Source organism: Schistocerca serialis, chromosome 9 (genome assembly GCF_023864345.2).
Source record: "Schistocerca serialis cubense isolate TAMUIC-IGC-003099 chromosome 9, iqSchSeri2.2, whole genome shotgun sequence".
Taxonomy (NCBI): domain Eukaryota; kingdom Metazoa; phylum Arthropoda; class Insecta; order Orthoptera; family Acrididae; genus Schistocerca; species Schistocerca serialis.
Genome location: NC_064646.1, coordinates 35,861,766 through 35,883,930, shown reverse-complemented (window position 1 = coordinate 35,883,930; position 22,165 = coordinate 35,861,766). Strand labels below are relative to the sequence as shown.

Below are 22,165 nucleotides of genomic sequence, written 5' to 3'. Positions count from 1 at the left end.
CATGACCACACCGTGGATGAATTTGTCCGATTGTTGGTGTATCAATGCCGACTGTCGAACAGGTCTAAATAGAATGGTTTACCACTTGCAGCCATGTAACACGGCGTAAGAACAGTGGTCGGAAAGAAGTCCTAAGGGACTGGACATAAAGAGTCACGCCATGACAATCTCAATCGGTTTGAGGCCTGAAAGGAATTGTAACTGTCAGTGAATGCAGATCCATGTCAACCATTTTCCAAGGGAACATTCTGAAAGAAAGTGCTTGCAATCAACGTTTGAAGTCTGCTTGCAACGGACGTTTGGCGTCAGGTACATCGCAAAGGCCAGTGCTCACAGTGGCACATGAAGTTGCACATGTTTAGTGGGCCAGACAGCACAGGAGCTGCAGAGACGTGTAGGGTAGTCCGATGAGTCCAGGTTTTCAAGTGATGCGAGGCGTCTAACCCGCGGTGTGCGGAGTGGATGGTGTAGATCAGATTGCACGTGGTTCCGCCATGATTTGGGCTGTTTCTCGCACCGTTCTTCTCCGCTTTACAAGATGACAGCAGCCGCGTTAACTGAGTCGCACGTTTGTGCTCTGGCGTACACTTGGGCATCCTATCCTGCGTCGACTGGCCCACTGAATCACCCGGTCTTCACCCCAGGATTATTTTGAAAAGCAGGTGACATGTAGCAGTCGACACCCCCTCAGTCTCCAGTGACTGTCTTGAGCTGGATACGGACTGTCTCCCTCGCCGAACTGAGGCCGCTATAGAAGGTAGAGCCGGTATTGGACGATAGCGGCGCGACGTCTCCGGCGGGATGACTGATTTTTAATCCGACGTGCTTATTCTTTTCCCAATATGAACAGTGATTTATATTAGGAAACATCTGACGTATTAGCACTTGTATTCACAAAATTTGGTAAGTAACATTACAAGTAAAACATAAGCACCAATATCGAATTTAACAGAACAAAGAGTAATTTTTGTTCAAGGACGACTCAGATTTTCTCACTGCGGAACAGTGACTCTTAGCAATGACAGGAGCGATTGTATCGGCTGGTTATAATCAAAGTGTAGCTACTCACGGAGGTACAGTGTGGGCTGTAATTCTCGAATGGCATCGAAACTTGGGAGATATTCTAATACGTTAATGTGGAACCCATTTACACTGAGAAAAAAAAAGACTGTTGCAAATCTGGTGCTGTACATACAAGAAAGATGTGTAGAAATTTTTCCATATGCAATGGACTAGAACAAGAAATGAGTAGAAAAGGTCAAACATTTGAGAAAGGCATAATGTTTATTTCATCATTAACTGTCGCACACACAGTTTGTTCGTTGTGAGCACCGCAGACGTTGACGAGATGCTGTATAGCGTCACATTTGTACTTGGTTGCCGAAATTGGAATTAATCTATTTTTCAATGTAAATCTGTTCCACATTAACGCATTAGCACGTGTACCAATTTTCGCTGCTGTACGATAATTACACCCCACGGTGGATCTCTTTGAGTAGATTCACTTCAGTTATAATCACTCGATAGTTGGACGCTGTGAGACATACTTCTCAGTTGCATTCTTCGTAGGAGCGTCAGCCGTAGTTAGCAGCACAGATTGACACAAATACGGTCCCAGCATTGGTCTCTAGCTGCAGAAGCGTGTTAAGCGCCAGTGGACGCAGATTCATGTTCTATAGCACGACAGCGTTGTTATGAAGCCCCTCGTAGGGGCGTTTGGAAGCTAACACTAATGTTGGGTACCACAGAATTTATTAATAAAAAACACACAAATGTAGATTTTCTACATTATTAGTTTATTTAGATAACAGGTTTCAGCTAACGAGACCGTCATTAGAAAATCAGTTAGCTAAACTAATACTGTAGTAGTCACATTTTTGTGCTTTTCGTTTATAAATAGGAAGTTGTTCTACGAATCAGAGACAGTAGAAGTTAACCAAAGTACTTATAGAGAACTAAGACCATCTCGAACTGGCAGTTGTTTGGGGCGGACAGAAAATGAGAGTGGTACAGTTTACTGATAACAGCCGGTAGGGGTGGCCGAGCGGTTCTAGGCGCTACAGTCTGGAACCGCGAGACCGCTACGTCCGCAGGTTCGAATCCTGCCTTGGGCATGGATGTGTGTGATGTCCTTAGATTAGTGAGGTTTAAGTAGTTCTAAGTTCTAGGGGACTGATGACCTCAGCAGTTAAGTCCCATAGTGCTCAGAGCCATTTGAACTTTTTTTTTGTGATTACGTTGCAGATGCTTTTTGAGATCGAGCATTATCGTCCACGAATACGAAATCTGGGCTCACAGCAACAACCGCGCGTGAGATCCCAAGATCCCCTCACGGTACCTGAAAGCAGTTAAATCTTGCTGATTCACCTGTACAATTTCATGAAGAGATTTTCGAGTGGTCACCATAATCCTCCTCGATATCGGTCTCTTTCCTCAAAGTTTGGGCCCCGAAATCGTGTTCCACGTGCCGTCCAGATACGAACAAACACAAAAACTAATTACACCACTTTATTTCTTCTGTGTGGTAATAAGAATTTGGTAACTACCCCCGTGGGTGAGGAAGGCTGAAAAAGTATGTTGTTAACGAGCAGCTATTCAGTGTATACGTAGGGCCACCAGTTAGCATTTCGTCCTGCGTAGGCTGCCAGTGTAACATTCCAGTGGAGGGGAGGGAACTTGGCGCCATATGCTGCCACACGTCTTGTGTGACGCGACCGAGGTGAGACCGCCAGCGCGTGTTGGGGCGGCGCTGCGCGGCGCGGCGAGCGGGCAAGGTTGGCCGGCTTATTTTGGTTCCCGTCGCGTCGTCAAAAATATCGTCGCCCGTTGGCTTTAGTTTCCGGCCACATTCCACGCACACGTAGTCATCCCGACAAAGGCCGATCGATGCTATCGCCACAGACAGTCCAGACTGGGATCGACGGCTGCGGCTGTCACCCACTGATATTTGGCTCCCGTTTTAATTCGCAGTTTGTAGAGCAGTTTTAGTGTCAGTAGAAACCAATATCCACATTGTTTGTTTCAGTACTTGAGCTTGTGCACATATCCACGGCGCACTGAAATGTGTAATCGAATGTGAATACTATAAATAACTGCACTGATTGGTCTCTGAATTGCAGTACGTCTGTAATAAGCATGTCGGTAAGTCATCGCATCAATAATTCGTCTGAGATTTAACCAAGGCAGTTCTCCGCACGATCTTCGGCTTTTCAACTTAGATTATACTGACATCTGTTTTTTAAATGCAAGCAGTACACGAGGGGCACGGATAATCGGCACACGAACTTTTTTAAAAAAATGGGTATATCGTTTGTTGTTAATATACAGTGTCATCTGGCATCATACTTCCAAATTTTTAGAGATATAGTATTAATTTCAGGATATGGTCTAAAAATTTAAGTTCAGAATTTATGCCGTTGAACCTTGTTAAAAAGAAACATTTTCCTTAAACATTTGTGGTGCGTTTACTATAGATGTCGTGCGCAGACTGCTCCATACGTTTTAAACTGTTTCTGATCCTTATAAATTGTGAAACTCCAGTTAATATGCTGGGACAAGTCTGTTATTAATACCTTTAGTAAGTTGAAATGTTTTGTTTGCCACGACTTTATGGCTGTATGGTGCAGGGCAAATAAATAAACAAAAATAAGTATGTTTGACTACAGAGGAGTTACAAATTTGGAAATTTGTGTTAAGGTCGTATGGGACCAAACTGCTGAGGTCACCAGTCCCTAGACTTACACACTACTTAAACTAACTTACGCTAAGGACAACACATGCACCCGACTCGAACCTCCGACGGGGGCGGGGAGGGGGGGGGGGGGGCGGTCCATGACAAGGCGCCATAGACCGCGCGGTGACGAGTTACAGTGTATGGACAAGGCATATTACAAGTTGATACCCGAAATAATAAAACACTGCCGGTTCGGTGCTTACGGCCAGGTTTCGGTGATGACGTAGTAGCGCCAGCAGCAGCAGTAGTAGTGGTGGTGATATTCATTCAAGCATCACTTTTTCATGAACATTGGATTTGCGGTATTACATTGTAACAACAAAAAACGTAATGGTTGTAAAATGTAAATTTTCACGGCCGGAATTGTAAAAAAGCGTAATTCATATTAACGGACATTTATACACAGCAATAGTTTGCCGAGGATGGGGCAGGAGTTGACTGTGGCCTTATAGAGAGAACCATCTCGGAATTTTCCAGAAAGAGTTCAGTGAAACCACAGAAAATCTAAAGTAGGTGACCGAATGAGGATTGAAGCCTGCATCTTCCCGAATACAAGGTCAGTCTGTTTGAAAGTGTGCCACATCTTCTAGTTTATCCCTAGTGTACAATTCTGTTTTGTTTATACATTCTTGCAAAGAGTGTTATTCAACATTAATCACTACACGCACTATTCTCACATTATATCATAATGTGAAACGCTAAAGAGACATTTCTCAACACTAATAACTGCACATCATACATACGCTATACATGCACGTATCAGCCGACACCAGGACAGGTTTCCATTTTGTGTATCCGAACTTCCCATTTGCTTTCCTGAAAAATTTTGACGGCGTCCCTGCAGATTAGAGAGAGAGAGAGAGAGAGAGAGAGAGAGAGAGAGAGAGAGAGAGAGAGAGCATCCATTGAGAGCTATGGTTTAAGATCTTTTTAGAGAAAGAACAGTTCGAAAAGTGTTGTGAAATGGCAGATGTTTTATTATTTTTTTAATATCTATTTGTTCATGTGAGTCACTTACGGGCTACGATTACGCAGTTCCTTTTACTTCTTGAGTACTTTACTCTGTCGCCACTATTCCTTGCTTCTCTGAGTTAGTCTAGCTCTACTCTTCCAACGATAATACCCTGCATCTACGTAGATACTCCGCAAGCCACCGTACGGAGCGTGGTGGAGGGTATCCTGTACCACTACTTGTCATTTTCTTTCCTGTTCTACTCGCAAATTGAGTGAGGGAAAAACGACTGTCTATATGCCTCCGTATGGGACCTAATTTTTCGTGCCTTACCTTTGTGGTCCTTACATGCAGTGTATGTTGGCGACCGTAGAATCGTGTGGCAGTCAGTTTCAAATTCCGGTTCTCTAAACTTCCTCAGTATGGCTTCGCGAAAAGAACGTAGTCTTTCCTCCAGGGATTCCCATTTGAGTTAACAAAACATCTGTGTACCACTTGCGTGCTTACTGATTGAACCTACAAGTCTAATAGCATACCTCTGAATTGCTTTGCTAGTCTTCTATACCCGGACTCCTTTAAATATGAGCTACACTTTCCCAAAATTCTCTGAATAAAACGAAGTCGACTGTTCGCCTTCCCTAATACATATGCACCCTGTTACAAACAGCATCTGTTAGGCAATGGCTTGTGGACAGTAACGTTCCTGGAATGGATTGGCCTGACCAAAGTCCCAGCTTGAGCCCAGTGGGTCACCTTCGAAGTGAGTTGGAACGTCGACTTCGCTTCAGCTTTCAACGTCACCACATTATTTGGTTTCGGTTCTTGAAGAAGAATGGGCTGCCATTCCTCCGCACACATTGCGACACCTCAGTGGAAGTGACTACAGCAGAGTTCAAGCTTCATAAGGGCGAAAGGTGGACACACCCCATATTGATGTCCACTAAGAGGTGTCAGATGTTTTTGATCAGAGAATGTAAATCAAATGCGTAAGTGGATTCAAGGCAAACATTCCACTTTGCAATGAAACTAATATTGAGTGTTAGTGAATGTCAGTCAAGAAGCGCAAAACTTAAAATTGTGGGTGTAGTCGTTTATATAAATCGGCACTCAGTACTTAGTTCTCGAAAGACTTTATACTTGACCAACGTTCTTAATAATCGATTATATTCTGTATCTTAAAATGGGGGGCAGAATGGTGATTACATGCATCTATTGAAAACCCCATGAACTGTATTTAAATGTTTTTTTCCATTTGTTCAGTGGAACAAAGGTTATTTGTGTTAACATGATTTGCTAAGTGTCCATTCATGTTGGATGTATATTTCAGTATTTTCTCAGCCTCATTTTTGTACTCGTGGTAGAAACCTACTTAGTTATTTTCAGCCGACAGAGTGTTATTGCTTTTCCATGTAGCATGTGCACGCGGACTGATGTACGTATACAACCCTTTTCGCTGCACCTTCAGCCACGTAAGTGCTTGACTCATTTATTGCACACACCTCCTCCTTCCCCTCTCTGTGTCCACCACCTCCTTTCGCTCTGTGTGTCCACGTCATCCTCCCCTCTCTGTGTTCACCTCATCCTCGTACATCCTTTTGTATCTGTCTATCACCTCCTCCCCACTCTTTCCGTCTCTTCATCTCCCCCTCCCCCTCTCTTTGTACATTTCTTCCCACCCCTCTCTCTGACCATATCGTCCTCCCTCTGACCATATCTTCCTTGCCTTTTCACTGATAATATCTTCCTCCCTCCTCCAATATCCTCCTCCCTTTCTCTCTTTCCATATCCAACTCTCACTTTTGTTTTTTCACCTGCCTCCTACCTCTCTACATCTTCAGCCTGCCTCATGCATCTCCTCCTCCTCCTCCCCCCCCCTCTCTCTCCGTTTCCATCTCCCCCATAGTACTCTGTCCATCCCCCTCCCCCCCCCCCTCTAGCCTTCTCAACCTGTCACCGGCCATACTCATCGGCACATGTAGCCCCTACAATACAGTTCAGTAAAGCAGGCCGATACTACTTCCACAAAATACTTGTCATGCAGGACAAGCCACGCAACATGAGTTTGAACATAATTTATGTGCCCCTGATGTAGAGGCCGCCATGCAAAGGAGGTTGATGAACCAGACCTATATTACTCCAACACAATACACCTGTCATACAGGGCAGCCTACAAGAAAACTGTTCCTTGCCTCAGTCATGTAGGCTGCCATGCAAAGCAGACTCATTTGACAGGCTAACACCGTTCCCACGCAAAAGGCCTTTTTTAGGGCAGCCTATATGCCAGGGGCTGGAAAAATATGTTTTTGTCTGTATCTCTGCTAGACGGCGATGCTCTAGTCGTGAACCCTGCTGCTCCTGTGCCAAATTTGGTTGAAATTGCTCCAAGAGCTTTGGAGGGGATCCCAGACGTGCACACAAAATAGCCCTGCTTGACACACACACACACACACACACACACACACACACACACACACACACTCTACCCCTTTCCCACAGCATCACTTACATATTGCCTTTGACACATATACTGCAAACATCTCTTCCTCCTCCCGCTTTGTGTTCATCTCTTCCTCCCTCGCATCTCCCTGCTCACCACCTCCTCCCCTACAGGGTGATTCAACAGTAACTGTATATACTTTGTGGGTGTAATGTACGCATCAAAATAAATATAAAATGTTAAATAAATTTTTGTCTGAAATTTCTTTATTTCAGAGCTTTGCAGTAGAGTAAGGAGCACAAGTGCAACCCAAACAGCACAAAAGTAATTCTTCTCAGAAAGTAATAACACGAAAGGACTAAAAATTCAACAAAACTATGTACTCTAATTTAGTCAAGAACATGTTAAAAACGATGTCCATGTAGAGCAAGACAGTGACATATTCGACGTCTTACCGCTCTTGGAATGTTACAGTGTCTGTTCATCTCATTCTGCACAATTGCACAGCCATTTTCATCTCGCTGCTGTAGCTATGCTATGTTCTCGGTTACACTATGCACAAACTCCTTGAAACAGCCCCAAAGGTAAAAGTCCAGGGGGTTAAGATCCAGAGACCCAGTGGCCCAAGCAACTGGACCTGTACACCCTATCCATTTATCAGGATGAATGACACTGAGATACTCCCTCGTCTACCAGCTGAGTTGTGCAGGGCCCTGTCAAGCATAAACAATAAACTGGTTCATATGGCGAGTGGGACATCGGGGAGCAGACCATCCAATTCACGTTCCAAAAACTGTCGATACTCTTGTCAGTCAGGCACTGTGGAATAAAATGCAATCCAAGGAAATGACTGTCCAGTATATCACCACAAACGTTCCCTGCTAAATGACTGCAGTGTATAAACTACCAACAGAATGAACGTACGCAGTAGATCTGGTGCCGCTACTCTACAACAGCACAAAGAGAACAACAGACCACTTGACAGTCAAGTAGATAACGGAATTTCGTTCCAGAATCAATCGAGCAATGTACAAAGCAACATCAGTCTGTGTGCAAGTCAACAAGTCACGGCCAAAGCCTGTACTGGCCCATGATGTAGTGCCTACCACAAATGGTAATATGCATCATAACATGGAAATATAGCAGTTTCATTTGAAATTTTATACAACTTTTTATTCTTATTTTGATTCATACATTACACCCACGAACTGTGTACAGCTACTTTTGAATCACCCAGTATATCTCTCAATCTTCTCCCTCACACTTTGTCTATCCATCTCCTCCTCCCCTCTCTTTGTCCATTTCCTCTGGTCCTCTCTCTGGCCACATTTTCTTTCCCCTTCCATCTCTTCTTATCCTCTTCCCCTCCCCCTGTTTGCCTGCTCCTCTTCCTTTTCCACCTGCCCACAAGTCTTCTACCTCTTCACCCTGCCCTTGCATCTCTCCTTCTCAGTGCATATCTCCTCTTACACTGCTCTCTGTCTGTCCCAACCCTGTCCAACTATATCCATCCCCTCTTCTCCTCCGCCCCCCTCATTCAGTCCATCTTCTCCTCTCCCATTCTTCTGTCCAGTTCATTCTCCCCTTCTCTCGCTACTCCCCTCTCTCTGTTCAGCCACGCTCAACCACAGGTGCAGCCCCTGCAAGCCATGTCAATGCTACCTGCACAACACACTTCCTCCCCCCCCCCTCTCACTATCTATCTTCTCTTCCTCCTCCCTATACTTCCTGTCCATCTCATCCTCCACCTCTCTCCCTTCCATCTGCTCCCCTCCTTTTCTCTGTCCAGCTCATCCTCTCCCTCTCTCGCTATTCATCTGCCCCCTCCATCTCTCTGCTGAACAGTGTCCATCTGCAAATGTAGCCCCTGCAAATGAGGTCGATTGGGAAGACTGATACTGTTCCCACTCAACACATCTGTTGTGCAGGCAACCTACACGTTGGGGGCTTGAAAACTGTTCTGTGCACCTGATGCCTATGCTGCACTGCAAAGGAGGGGCAGGCCAACACTATCCCTACACAAGCCACCTGTCATGCAGGGCAGCCCTTATGCCTATAGCCCAGAGGCTGGAAAAAACACATTTTTGCCCCTAACTCCACTCCTGTTGGAGCAAGACATTGTAAGCCCTGAAGTGCTGATACTTGTGAGGCTTATTGTTTCTATGGCAAATATTGTTGGAAGCAGTAGGGGAGTTTGGGAAGAGATACTGCTCATACACACATACACTCTACATACATATATATCACAACATGTCTTAGACATTGATTTCTTTTGAAGGCTGAGTTCTGGGGAATCTTTATGAAGAATTAGAACTGTGTACCAGACTGGAACTTGAATCCAAACCCGTGTGTTTGTGGGCAGTGCTTTTAGTATGTCAGGAAGTTTCACAACAGCAGATGCTTTCCTTCTGAGTGAAAGAAGTTTATCTTCTACCACTAAACTTCCTCAAATCGATTCAAAGTATTGGCTTCATTTAATCATTTCTATATATGTCTAAAATACGGAATGTTTCTCTCGTATGTAGTACGTAATATGTACAGAAATACACAAATAAAAATTTACCTTGATATGGGAAGCCACGAATTTTTACATACGGTTTATGAATCTGGAAGTGGTGCTAGTTTCTTCTTGTTTGGAATGTCACTATTTCATCGCTTGGTTCTCTCTGTACCTTGCATTTTGGATTTTACAATTAATCGCTTACTACCATTGTCCTCTATTCCTCATCACTTTTTCCCACTGGAAGGCACATGATTATGACGAGAGGTCTTTATTGGTAAGCAATGAAACACTGGAACGCTTCTACCATATACCAATCATAATGTTGTAGTGTAAGACGCAAGTGTATTCTCGGGATTGGTAGAGAGTTATAATAACCAATAAGTGTGTGTGTGTTTTTAGTACAGCATAAAATTAGTGAAGTTGAGACAATCAGTCGCGTGACCTGCATGCCGGAACTTTTCCAGAAGTGCTAGCCCAGCAGGTTAGTAAAGTAGAAAGGAGGTCCGAGGCAAAGTAAAGCCGTGGGGGCGCTTTGAGAATCTTGTCTGGAAATAGAGAATGTGGAGGACTGTTGATGATAGGTAAGCTTTGTATCAGAATTTGTGTGACGCTGTAGTTCATTGTTTTTCAGCACAAAAAAGACTGTTGGTTAAAAAAAAAAAGAGAGAGATCTCAGTCAGTCGAAGCATTTTCATCGAAAGACAACTTTCTTGGTTTGAGTCACAGTCTGACATGAAGTTTTAATCTGACAGGAGATTTCTAATTCTGTTTCCTTGGCTTGGAAGAGTTCAGGGAACGGCTTACGCGTTGTCGTTGTTGTAGTGGTGGGTTGTAGTCAAAGGACCTGTTTGATGTAGCTGACGGCGATACTATATGCTGTACAAGCCTCTTCAAGTCCGAATAACTGCTGCAACCCACATCAATTTGAACCTGCTTACTATATTCATCTCTTAGTCACTCTTTACAATTTTTTCTATACACATTTCCCTCCAGTGCTAAACGACGACGATGATGATGATTGGTTTGTGGGGCACTCAACTGCGCGATCATCAGCGTCCGTACAAAGTCCCAGATTTTACGTAGTCCAATTTTTTTACACAATCTAATCTAGCCACTATCACGAGTGATGATGATGATGATGATGAAATGACTTGGACAACACAAACACCCAGTCCCCGGGCAGAGGAAATCTCCAACCCGGCCGGGAATCGAAGTCGGGACCCCGTGATCATAAACTAAATGACGATTTCTTGATATCTCTTAATGTATTCTATCAAGCGATCCCTTCTTTTAGTCAGGCTACGCCACAAATTTATGTTCTTCCTAGTTATATTCTGTATCTGCTCGTTAATTACGGAAACTACCCATCCCGTCTTCAGCATTCTTCTATAGCACCACATTTCAAAATCTTCTGTTCACTTCCGTACAAAGCCACACTCCAGGTCGGAAAAACTTCCTTACTCTTAGATTTATTTTCGATGTTAACAAATTTCTCTTCTTCAGAAATCCTCCTCTTACCATTCTCAGTCTACATTTTATATTCTCTCTCTGTTAGCCATCATCAGTTAGAGCAAAAACCATCTACTACTTTAACTGTCTTATTTCCTGATATTACTTCCCTCAGCGTCCCTTAATTTAATTCGGCTGCATTTAAGTAATGATGTTTTGCTTTCGTTAATGTTCATATTATGTCGTCCTTTCAAGACACTGTCCAGTTAGCTCAACTGCAGTTTCTATCTAGTCCTTTGCTGTCTTTGACATAATTACAACGTCATTGGCAAACCTCAGAGTTGGTATTTCTTCCCCCTGAACTTTAATACTTTTTCACATTTTTCTTTTGTTTCCTTTATTTGGTTTCCTTTACTGCTTGCTCAATATACAGATTGAATAACATAGGGGATAGGCTAAACCTCTGTCTCACACTCCCCTCTCAATCACTGATTCACTTTCATGCCCCAATACTCTTGCAATTTCCGTCTGGTTTCTGTAGAAATAGTAAATAGCCTTTCGCTCCCTGTATTTTGCCCGTGCAACCTTCAGAATTTGAAAGAGTATTCCAGTCAACATTGTCGAAATCTTTCTCTGAGTCTAGAAATACTATAAACGTAGGTTTGCCTTTCTTTAAACTATCTTCTAAGATAAGTCGTAGGGTCAGTATTGCCTCGCCTGTTCCTACTTTTCTCCGGAACCCAAACTGGTCTTCCTGTAGGGCGGTTTCTACCAGTTTTTCCCTTCTTCTGTAAAGAATTCTTGCTAATATTTTGCAGCTGTGACTTATTAAACACATAGTTTGTTAGTTTTAACACCTCTCAGCACCTGCTTTCTTTGGAATTGGTATTATTACATTCTTTTTGAAGTCTGAAGGTATTTCACTTGTCTCATTCACGATCCAGTCACATTAATGTTATCACCTGCCAAAAGCCACCTTTCTCAGTGCGGACCGTTGCGAGATGTGCAGGAAGAGTGTCATTGGGGTTCTGCAAGGTACCGACAGGGACATGGAGCCATGCCGCCTTCAGTGCCGTGGCCAGCTGCGATAGGTTTCTTGGTTGAGGATCCGTGGCGCGAGCAGCCCGATCGAGGCGGTCCCACAGATTCTCGATTGGGTTTAAATCCAGGAAGTATGGTGGCCCGGGGTGTGCGGTAAACTCATCCTGGTGCCCTGCGAATCACGCACGTACAGCGCGAGCTGTGTGGCACTTTGTATTGTCCTGCCGACAGATCCCATCGATCCGAGGAAGAACAAACAGCTTGCAATAGTAGACATGGTCCCCAGAGATAGATGCGTACTTGTGTTGATCCATTGTGCTTTCCAGAATCACGACATCACCCAGAGAATGCCACGAAAACATTCCCCCGACCGTATCTGTTGCAGGGTGTTTGCCTCCATCTGTCCTGTGCAGCGTAAAACGTAATTCATCTGAAAAGCAACATGCCGCCAGTCGGTGGACGTCCAGTTGAGGTATTGGCGTGCGAATTCCAGCCTTTGTCGCCGATGAACATCAGTCGGTATGGGTGTACGAAACAGGCACTCTGGCACCTCTTGGGGAAATCCGTACGCAGCAACGTTCGGTGAACGGTCATTGAAGAGACACTGTTGTTAGCTTCATGTGGGCGGTCAGTTGGTGAACAGTTTCACGTCTGTTCGCACGTACACGTCACCGCAGCCGCCTAGCACCCGTGACATCTGTGGCCCGTGGTGAACCACAGCTTCCTCGGCGCTGGTTTTGAGTATCGTCATTTTGCCATATGCGGTATACTTTAACGAAGGCGACACGCGAGCAGTTTACAAACTTAGACGTTAGGAAAATGCGTCCATCCTTAGTCCGAAATCCAATGATCGTGCCCTTTTGAATGCCAGATAAATGAGTCCTTTTCCACATTTTGACAACGAATGCACTGTTATCCGCCGCTTCCCACCCCCACTGCTACCGCTGCCACCTGCCGGCAGTTAGTGGATATTGCACGTTGATGCCGAATATACACGGTGGTGACATTAATGTAACTGGGCCGTGTACATCTTGCATATCAGGTGGAACGGTTTAGTCATGGAAGATTCTCTCAAACATATCAGTAGTTCTGACGGAATGCCATCTGCTCCAGCTCCCTTGTTTCAGCATGGGTCTTTCAGTGTTGTGTCAGATTTTCTCGCAGATCGTATCTGCCATCTCAGCCTAACCTATTCCCTCTTCCCTTTCAGTAATATTGCCTCCAATTTCATTTCCCTCGTAGAGCCCTTCTATATACTCCTTCCAACTCTGAACTTTCCCTTGTTTGCTGAGTACGGTTTTACCATCTGAGCTCTTGATATTCAAACAGCTGCTTCTCTTTTCTACAAAGGCCTCTTTAATTTTTTTGTTGGCGGTATTTATCTTTCCCCCAGTTATACATGCTTCTATACTTACATGTTGACTGTTGTTACAAGGCCATATCAATGGTACAGAATGTAGCCCCTGCAACTACTGCTTGCCCCTCTTCAGGAATTTGTCAGTTGCCAACTTATCATATAAAAAATCATCCATCAACAGAGCTATGGCCTCTGTTACTCTGCGTCCTTTCGATCGATGATCATCCAGGGCTATTTCTTGAGCGGAATGGTTTCTCAAGTAACTACGCCTGCTGGATGTCCTGAACAAAAACGGTTTTTGGATGACGTTTATATTCGTTGAAGGAATATGTAACTGTTGTCGTTTGATGGCGAGTGGCCGCTATAGACAGCATGCAATTTTGCTGTTATCTCGTAGCACGTTTTCTTCAGTATAATAAAAATCAATGAAGCCCGACTTTTTTCCATTTCGGCTAAACCCGCGAAACACAACTTCACTAGCTACTAAACCCAAACTAAAATATGAATCAGTAACGTATTTGTTTTGGTGTCATCTGACACAGTAACTCCGAAATTTTCTGATACCATTACCCCTAACTTCAATAAGATATTACCTATTACACTGCGCCCCACGCACCCATCATCTAACTAAAATGAAAAATAATTTTCTTTAAAAACTTTCATTGTTAAAATGACGAAAGATAAATATTTAGTTTTTGTAGGTGTTTTATTAAACCATGATGCAATTGGTACTGCTTATTTCTAACAACGTCTTTTTACAGAATGTTGATGAAATTCTGAGTGCATAGCGAGTGCTACCTGCAGCTACTTCTCGGAAAAGAAACCACAGTATCCACATTGAGGTTAGACATTTGTTACAAAACTCCTCCCCCTAACGACATTTGCTTGACCTAAACCGTGCACCCCCGTTCAAAGTCAGCCAAATCAAAAAGTATGTATTATACCTAGGCCTACTGTTTGTATATTACTTGATTGCTGGACTTCTTATTCTGAACTGACAGAAATTGGAAGGCTTCAGGCGCCAATACTTTGAGTCTGACCACCGTCACTAATTACAGAAATAATAATAATAGAATAATAATCAGTATTCGCCCTGCAAAATGGTAATAGCCATGACGTATTAACTGTTGTATTATGCTGTCAATTACTTCGTTTATTGTTTCAAAGTGATTAATAAAGCAATTTCTGGTCTACTGTGGGAACTATCAACAACTGGGAGAAAGCATTTTCATAATGTATTGAATAGTATGTAATGTATAAGGTTCAATTTTACTATCATAGGTGCGTAGTCCAAAGTATGTGCGTAGTGAGTGTACTACGAGTGGAAGACGTCGTTCATACATTCGTTTCACAAGCTGTAACCTCTGCCACATTGCGTCACACGTTACAGCTAGTATCTGGAAAAAAATGTATCTAATGGTAAATCAAGGAATAAATATTACAGTCTTACGAAATAGTGATAATAGTAATGATCTTTTGAAAATAATGTAGTTTTGTGACCGAAACACTCGAACTCTTCAGTTTTTGTCCCTCAGAAAGTTACATTTTCCCCCTCAGGCGTAATTACGCCCAGTTTGGGAACCACTGATATAACAGAAGGCGATAGAACGTCATCTGTCGTCAAAGACGAGTACTTAGCGGACCACCCTGATAGAAGCAGTGTTCCGATTTGCAAGAAAGACATGCTCAAAATCACATCAAACAAAATTGCACTTACGGTTTTGGTTCTACGGCAGTGGGCCCAGATACGTGTGCCAGAGCTGTGAAAGAAAGTTGTGCACCCATTGCATGCTTTTTTGTGCAAATCACTCCAGGTCTGTCACAAAAGGCCTGATCAGTATTTCTTCGTGTCTGGCTGTTGCATGAACTATCCAGCCTCATGATAGTCACTGTGCGGCCCGTACTAGTGCTACGTAGGGGCTTCAGAAAGTAAGTTACGCATGACCATCTCACTCTAAGCTAAGACCATGACGCAACTAGAGTGGCGCATTTTTCAGAAGGTAGTACACGTTCCGGGTATCCTTCATCAACGTGTGGGAGTGAAATGGCGCGACAACTGCAAACGCACTCCAGAGTTGAAGTACGCTTGGCAGTACTATTCTCGAGGGCAAAACGTGTAAGTTGCACTCAGATTCACCGTGAAATTTTGGTGCTATGTGGGCCAAACGCACTGTCGCGCCCAGGCGTAGTAAAACGATGCCAACAGTTTGGCCGAGGTCGCACACACGTGGGTGACGCTGATCCGTCGTACACCACGCTGAAAGAACATCTAAAGGGAAAGAGATTTTACAGCCAGGAGGAGGACGTTCACACATCGGTTATGGAATGACTCCGTGACCAAAGGGCGGATTTCACGAACAGTCGCAAATGAGTGGTTGGTCTAGATGTTAAAATCGACATTATTATACACTTGTACCAAATAGCTTCGCATTTGTAGATAGCACCTCTACAGACTGTGTAACAAATTTCGAGGAATGAATCTAGATTCTCAGTTGAAGTGGTGTGACCACACAATGATACTTGCAAACAGAATGTCAACAGCAAGTTATGCCCTTACAATCCTGTCATCACTATATAACAGCCAGTGTCTTTTAGTTACATGCTATTCATTTTTACACTCAGTTCTTTGGTATGCCATTCTTTTCTGGGAGGACAAATGCACAAAATATGAAAATAATTTTCAGACTGGACAAAAAGGTCATAAGGATAATAAACAAAAATATTAGTCGAGCTCATTGTAACGATCTGGTGATTTCAGCTGTACCGAATGAGTATGTTCACCAATCAGTTGTAAAAATCAAAAATAACATTGATAATTACTGCGCAAACAGCTCTGTCCATGACGATGGAGCAAGATCTGTACTGAACTTACATTTACCTAGAAAGAATAAACATAAAACTAAAAACAGTGTTTTATGCCAAGGAATACAACTGTATAATAGATTTCAAAAGGAGAGTAAAGAAATTGCTAAAACAAACGTATTTAGAGCGGCAGTTAAAAAGTATCTGTTGGGAAATACATTCTACACATTTAAGAATTACTTGGATAATGTAGAGTAGGGATTTGGTAAAAAAAAGTAACTCAAAAAATAATAATAGTAATAGCAACAACGATAATAAAAAATCAGTCTTCCACAATATATATTTCCTCTATTTCCTTTTCTAACTCTTTACACCTACATCAGGAAGAAAATTGAGGAATGTATTGAAAAAAGAAGAATATACATTTTCGCATGTTGTTTCAGAATGCTAGCAAAACGAATGGTTGCTGCAAACGGTCAGGCTACCGTAGAGTGAGTTTTTACAGTTGTTGAAGCATTGTATTTGAGAAACCTTGGAAAACAAGCGGAAATGGCGTATAAATGAAAGAAACTTCGTATTTAAAGTACATGGAGATCCTGCAAGTCTTAATTGTGTCTCCTTGGAGTTTGTTAAAAACGCTGGCGAACAGTTGTCATGCTTGATAGCCTTCTAAAGGCAGAAAATAATCGTTGAGTCCCAGCATTTCCCATATTATTATGTTGTCCACTTACGACATTGTCGTCTCAAAACCAGATTTGCTTGCATCCTGCTAGTTGGGCCATTGTGATATAGCTTGATTTCGCTATTGGAAGTTCAAAAACCACGTTATGCTAACATCGCCAGAGGGGAGCCGCCTTCCATAGACTGTTGAATTTGTGTTATTCGTTAATACTGAATGCTCCTTGCGATTGCCGCACACAGGTTACTCCAGTATGAGGCAATTTTATCGGTGTGTTGTCGTCCGCTGTGAGTAACAAACGAGGTCTTCAAGTTGGTTACACAGTCGTATGTCAACCAACGCCGCTGCTCGTTGCTCAACGTGCGTTGGTTTCTAAACACTCGCCTCTGAACACGTGTTACAGTTTGAACTGCTGCCATTTTACTTTAGTCGACAACGTGCACTCCGTCATGACCAATTTTTTGTTCACTATTCGTCATTAAACTGGACCTTCCTTTTTCTGAAAGTGTGTATGAAACACACCTTCCTATATAATTCAGAATGAAAGTTTTCTACCTCTCGCAACACAGACATGAAGCGCTAGTTGATTAATGGGTGTGGCAAAATTTTGCATTTCTAATTCTTGAAAATAAGAAACGAAAGCATCGCTGTATTGAAGCGGTCACAAACTTCATGTGCGAAACAGAAGTTACTAGTGTCCTCCGGGTAAGAAATAATTGCATTTTTTTTTTCAATATACTGTACTGTGCACGACAGTTTGTACTACTTTCTAATGTGAGAAATAATCATTTCGAGTGACTAGTGACGTAATGCGATATTATTGATGTGGTGCTAGTCGTCCCACGGTTCATTATGAGTGGACATAATTCGTATTCAGATTTTTCTGTGCTGATGTGCTGGGAAACTGCAAAGTGAATGCTGTTATATGAACTACAATATAGTGTCCAAATTAATACTGAAGAAATCCATCACGGGGCTGTATTTTTTGGCTGTTACACATCCTATGAACACAGTTGTTGTAATTGAAAAAAAAAAAAACTGTCTTGCCAACACAAAATTATCGGATATTGGATGCATCACTGCGAATGACAGCTTGGTGCTTCCAAGCCAGGCTGACTGCCAAAGTATGGAATGTTGTATTTGACACTTACTGCTGCGGTAAAATACTGTAGCAGTAATACTCTTGTTCCGTTCAGTGCCAAGTTGTCTCGTTAAATACGTTGCTATGTCAATATTGTATCCTCTACTCGGGAATGTTAAATATTACGTTCTTGACAGTACTAGTGTATTGCTTCGTGCTATATTGGACCTATTCAGAATATCCCTCTTCTCGAACCCGAACGCTGAAATGAACGTGAATGCGCATCGGTGTCCATAATTTTCTCGTGATCCTGGCTTTTTACTATACTTTCACGTTATTCAATAACAGTGGTTCTCAGAATGTTTCCACAAAATCCGAGATCCAACAAAACTCCCCGTGAATTCCACAATAAAAATCAAACATTATATATGAGACGAGACAAATAAAGATAGTTAACATTGACTTATCAGCAACTATGCCGCGCGGAGTGGCCGCGCGATCTAAGGCGCTGCAGTCATGGACAGTGCGGCTGGTCCCGGCCGAGGTTCGAGTCCTCCCTCGGGCATGGGTGTGTGTGTTTGTCCTTAGGATAATTTAGGTTAAATAGTGTGTGAGTCTAGGGACCGATGACCTCAGCAGGTTGATCCCTTAGGAATTCACACACATTTGAACATTTTTCATCAGCAAATATCAGTCCAGCATATCGTGTGCATGTGAGGATGCTCCATTAATGTTCAAGAACCATACTATGATTTGAATAGTGGAAGTTGAGTAGTGTTCATTACGACATAAGGGTATAAAGTGAGTGTACTAGGTGCGTTGAATTTAATTGTGGTTCCGCATGTGATGTGTGGGGTACAGTTAGTGTGGTTACGATTCTCCTATTTTTGTGCAGAATTTACGTAGGAATACGTGATATAGGACTTGAGTGCATTTAGGAATTCACACGTTAGGTTTAGAATGTCATATGATTTTGAGAGTTGAGAAACAGTGCAGTCGATATTCCTAGAAACAAGATGCGGCTCAAGTTCGTCCAGTACAAGTGTGTTATGTCTAGAGTGCAGGGAGATATGGAATTGTTAAAGGCATCATTGATCATCGTAACTAACTATAACGCTTGGTTAAGATGGTTCTGATGATGCACGAGGACTACAGAATTTACTTCGATTCTAGCAGCCTGAAGGCGACGTTAGTAAATTGCTGTATTGATGTAAGACAGAGAAGCAGGTATTGTTCGGCTTGCTGTGACTTATCGTAAGCTTTGATATTACGAGAATTTTCTCAGAATACTACCTTGGAGAGTGACACTCGATTTATCTTTATCAATTTCTACTCAGTGAAAGAAACGGAGAAACCGTAAATTCGCGTAGTCATTTCATCCATTCTACATCGGAGTACGGAATACATATCCATTTTGTCAGTCAGTGTAAAGGAGGTCAAAATCAGTTTGTTACCATCCCTGTTCGTACTGTCCATCAGCTCAAAAATGCAATAATTTTTACTGATCCTGGAAATTATTAAGAGCAGTGTCATCTGAGCCATCGGGAAAGGCCTCGAGGTCTAATGTGGCATTACGAGTGTCCTAGTAAAGACCGTTGTAACCGTTGACGAAAATGGCTAGAGGCGAAGGGAATTTCAGATCAGTCGCGGAGAGGTGACGGTTATTGAATGAGGTAGCCAATAGAGAACTGTTGCCGGCAAACAGTGGCGCGTGCCAAAGAGATAAGTGGTTGCCGGACGCGTCCGGCAGTGTTTGTTGTAACTCGCCTGGGACAGGGGGGCGTTGTGCAGTCTTAAGCGCGAGCTATAGCGCGTGGCCTATTGTTTGTCAGTCCGAGGCGTACGTTTTGACACGGCGGGTGCTGTGCGGGGCCATTAGGCTGCCGCGACGGTCTAATGGTTAGCGTTACTGGCTAATGACGCCGAAGTCTCGCTTTTGATTCACGGTAACTGTCTTAAATTTTATCTATTGGAAACGTAAGGAATGGGATCCACTTGGCTTCGTGGGGCAAGTGAGAAGGTACCCAAATGAGAAAAGCGTCGACATTGACACGCAAGCCGCCAGAGTGTCGTCAAACCGAAAGACTCGCGTCAGGCTGGGAGCCACAAGAAACCTCGAGGGTTTAACGGACGAGAGCCACCGTGAGAGCGTACGTGTGACAGTATGGTGGACTTACGCGTGCAGCTGATAGGGGATGACGGGCGTCTCTGGCAGTGTGTCGACGAGCGGCGTCGGCGTGGGCGGCCGGTTGCGTCGGTGATGTGGCTGCAGCCGAGGAGGGCGCCGGTCGCTCGGCGGGCAGGTAGCGCGTCTGCTGGGGACTGACTGGCTGGTGGGTGGGTGGCGAGCGCGCCCTGCCGCGGGCCGCCGCTATTTCTGGCGGGGCTTGGCGGCCCGCGCTACGTCACGGGGAGGAGGCGAGCCGCCGCCGCCGCCGCCGCCGCCGCCGCCGCCGCTGCACCTGGTGCCGCTGCCGCTGCCGCTGCGGACATAGCACAGCCTGCGGGGCGTCACACGCTGGCGTGGCTACTGCAGTGAAGCGTGCTGGAGACCCGCGACCTGGAGGCGTAGAAAATGGAGGACTTCAATTCGTGATAACAACTAAATTTTTTCCTCCTTTCCATAGTTCTCAGTCTTTGTGGGTTTTCTAAGTAATATGCGTGCGGTAGCTAATCAAAGATTTCAAAACATTAACTAAACTTTCCCCCACTTTAGTCCATTATTCCAGATAATATTTTCAAAGTGCCAATTAATGCTGCATTTAGTTTTACTCGAAAATGCGTTAATCAAAAGATATTACTAATTGAAAATGATTGTATGTTTCGTCATGACAAATTTCTAGTAAGCTAATCCACATATTTAAATAAAGTAACATACAAGTTTAGATAGATTCGCATTTCACAAAAGTAATTAATTTACGGAATAATTAACATCAAAGGTAACGACCATCCTAATTTTCTTTTGCCTCTTAATGTTTGTGAGATTCCGAACTTTGATGTTATAATTTCGTCGAAATCATCTTCTTTGAAAAATACGGTGAACTTCACTGAATGATTAAGTCACTAATTAAGATTTTTCATAATTTATCATACCGAAAAATATTTTCCAAAATGACAGCCACACCCCTAAGTAGGGTGAGCGTACGATACGACTACTCCCACCGTCATACCTAAGCAAAAGATCTGGCAGAGAACCCGAGGAAATTCTGTACCTATGGAAAATCGCTGAGTGGTCTAAGGCTTCCACCTCGTCACCTGTTGACTAGTCTGGTTTGCCAGTTGAAGATAGCAAAAGCCGAAGTTTTAAATTACAGGTGCAAGAAACCGTTTACGCAGGAAAATCGTACAAATATACCGTCCTTTGACCATCGAACAGATTCCCCTGTGGACGGCATACTAATAAGCATCCCTGGCGTAGAGAAACGACTGAAAGATTTGAAAGCAAATAAATCACCAGGTCCGTATGGAATCGCTGTTCGCCTTCACAGTGAGTACTCTACGGCATTGCTCCCTTACTTAGCGTACATTTATCGTCATCACTAGCCCAGCGCATAGTCCCAAGCGACTGGAAAAAGGCGCAGCTGACTCCTGTGTATAAGAAGGGCAAAAGAACGTATCAGGAATATTGCAGATCAATACCCTTAACATCGGTTTGCTGAAGAAAGCTTCAACATATTCTCAGTTAGAACATAATAAATTTTCTTGAGATCGATAGGGCTACATCTACGAATGAGCATGATTTTTAAAAAGCATAGCTCGTGCGAAATTCAGCTTCCCTTTATCTCACACGACATACCGCGAACTATAGATGAAGAGCAACAGGCAGATTCCATATTTCTACATTTCCAAAAAGCATTTGACATGGTGTCCCATTGAAGACTGGTAACGAACGTACGAACGTATGGAATAGGTTCCCAGATACGTCAATGGCACGAAGACTTCTTAAGTAATACACTGAAGTGCCAAACAATCTCGTATAGGCATGCGTATTCAAATACAGAGGTATGTAAACAGGCAGATTACGGCGCTGCGGTCGGCAACGACCGGTTACTGCTGCTACAATGGCAGATTATAAAAGAATTAATTGAGTTTGAACGTGGTGTTATAGTCGGCGCACAAGCGATGGGACAG

At 43.4% G+C, this 22,165-nt stretch overlaps 2 protein-coding genes across 11 annotated transcripts in view; one reads left to right on the top strand and one right to left on the bottom strand.

Moving 5' to 3' along the window:
* LOC126419882 (protein piccolo-like) overlaps nt 1-20,365 on the bottom strand; it is a 225,270-nt gene extending 204,905 nt beyond the window's left edge. For 2 of the 4 annotated variants that reach the window (XM_050087133.1, XM_050087134.1), the window contains exon 1: nt 20,212-20,328. The gene's annotated coding sequence lies outside the window, so the exon portion shown is untranslated. Of the gene's footprint in view, nt 1-20,211 lie in introns of all 4 variants that reach the window. The other 2 variants (XM_050087135.1, XM_050087132.1) reach the window with 2 other exon arrangements.
* Nucleotides 1-22,165, top strand: part of LOC126419883 (trichoplein keratin filament-binding protein) — a 791,911-nt gene that overhangs the window by 237,928 nt on the left and 531,818 nt on the right. The gene's annotated exons all lie outside the window — the stretch shown is intronic.